Source organism: Limulus polyphemus, unplaced genomic scaffold (genome assembly GCF_000517525.1).
Source record: "Limulus polyphemus unplaced genomic scaffold, Limulus_polyphemus-2.1.2 Scaffold17872, whole genome shotgun sequence".
In the NCBI taxonomy this organism is placed as follows: Eukaryota; Metazoa; Arthropoda; class Merostomata; order Xiphosura; family Limulidae; genus Limulus; species Limulus polyphemus.
The window spans coordinates 1-2,087 of record NW_013683482.1 but is presented as its reverse complement, the minus strand read 5'-3'; the positions used below and the strand labels follow the sequence as shown (position 1 = coordinate 2,087).

General features: G+C 32.3%; 1 long non-coding RNA gene across 1 annotated transcript; it reads left to right on the top strand.

Annotated features, from left to right (window-relative positions):
- The first annotated feature begins 223 nt into the window (after positions 1-223).
- Positions 224-859, top strand: LOC111084350. Its single transcript, XR_002609508.1, has 2 exons — positions 224-294; positions 782-859. It is a non-coding gene; the product is annotated as an uncharacterized LOC111084350 (long non-coding RNA).
- The last annotated feature ends 1,228 nt before the right edge of the window (positions 860-2,087 follow it).

Genomic DNA, 2,087 nt, shown 5'->3' with positions numbered 1-2,087 from the left:
CTGGCTAGTTTGTTTGATACTGTACTACACTATATTCTGGCTAGTTTGTTTGATACTGTACTACACTATATTATGGCTAGTTTGTCTGATACTGTACTACACTATATTATGGCTAGTTTGTCTGATACTGTACTACATTATATTCTGGCTAAAATGAAGTTGATAATCCCATTTATTAATATTGCTTTTAGACTTATTAAAACTCTCTCTATATACATAATAATTTTGTTTGTTTTGTTGTAGCCTGTGGCAGATAGGAATAGACTATTTTGACCATTGTCCAATGCTTGGAAGGTAAGGATTCTGTACATGATATGATTGTGCTTTGATGTTGTTGTTTTTAATATTATCTGGTTAGAGTAATGTATTTTTTCTTATCACTAAAATTATATATTTCAGTGAAAACAGAACAAGAAGCTCTTTCTGTTAGTTAGTTTTTCATTAGTCACCGAGTTCACACTTTTGAAGAAATTCACTTGTAATCGTTATCCTTAGACTTGGGTAAAACATTGAGACTGTTGTGGACCACTGGCCCTTAATTTATTTTTATTGTGAAATTTTAGCATAGATCTAATCATTAGTTTTCAACTTGGGTTGTGAATATGTAATGTTCGGTTATTGATTTTCAAACTTGATCTAATGGTTTTTAGATTTTACTGTTTTTATGTCATCATTTTAAGAGCTTCCTGTGAGTTGTATTTGTTTACTTTTCTTGATATTTTGTGTTTCTTAAACATCTTTGATTTAATTTCATTGCCTTTGATATACCTGTTTGTTGTAGACAGTATTTGGAACTTTTTCTTGAACGCATTCCTCTCACGTCTGAAATCAAGACCCGAAAAGTATTGGCTATTGCTGAGAAAAGAGAGATGTTTCACTTAGGTGAGATAGTAAACCTTTGTTATGGCATTAATTGTTTCAACATACACTTTAATATCAAATATAGTAAATTATTTCTGCTTCACTTATGTAAAGGAACTTTGGTTAATGTTTCAGTTATTCTTCAAACCTGTAGAAGTAAAGGCTAATCCATAAGACATGACAAGTTAGATTTGTCACATTTCTGGTAGATTAATAATTTTTTATGTGGATTTAGACGAGGAAAATTACAGTGCACTTTCATGAATCTTTCTCAGAAGGTATATTATAATATTTTTGTCAAGCTTTTAAATGAGAATAACAAAAACACATTTTGTAGACCAGTGCAAGTATTTATGTATATTCTGAATATCTGAAAAATAACCTAAAAAAAGACCATTGTACAGGACTGTAAGATGTAGTAGTATGCTTTGGACATGACAGTCTTATAAAAGAAACCTTTTGCAGTGGAAACTACACTACAGGGCTATTGTCAAGATGCATGATCATCAGATAGAGTGTGACTAGACATGGTAACTTAAACTATAATAATATGATGAGGCCTAAGATGATATCCAGTATTTCATTTACGAATCTCTGTAACACTATCTGGCATTATGTGGGGAGTCTTCCGTGCCAAGTTCGGGTTATTATAACTAGAAATGGTGGACCAACCCAGTATTTATCGAGATTCCTCACGTAGTGGCTACTAGCAGTGTGTTATTAGTTTTTTATTTATGTTTTGATGCAGCTAAATAAAACAAGCTTTTAAATCCTATAATGAATATTTGAAATTAAAGCTTCAGACTTGGTGAAAGTACTCAAGAGGAGTTGGCCAAAATATTGCCTAATTATTTTTATTGTAAAGTATTAATTTCTAGGAGTAGGAAAATGATCTTGAATCAGCTTATGACACAAAAATAAAGTTTAATGATGAGAATTCTTAGTATTATGTTCAAATACTCTAAATGTATACACCTGAAAATATTAAAAACAGTTAAATCTCTCCTATGCTGAGATGGAGCTGGTACCAAGCTCCAACTTATTTGACACTTCCCCTGGAAAGGATGCCATTCCATCACAGATTACCCCCAACTAACAGCTAGGTTCTATTATACAGATGAGAACATGTGAGGTCAAGTGTCTTACTCAAGGACACAACAATATGACACAGCCTTGAACTCACATCAACCAACTGCAAGTCCAAAGCACAAAGCCACTGAGCCATA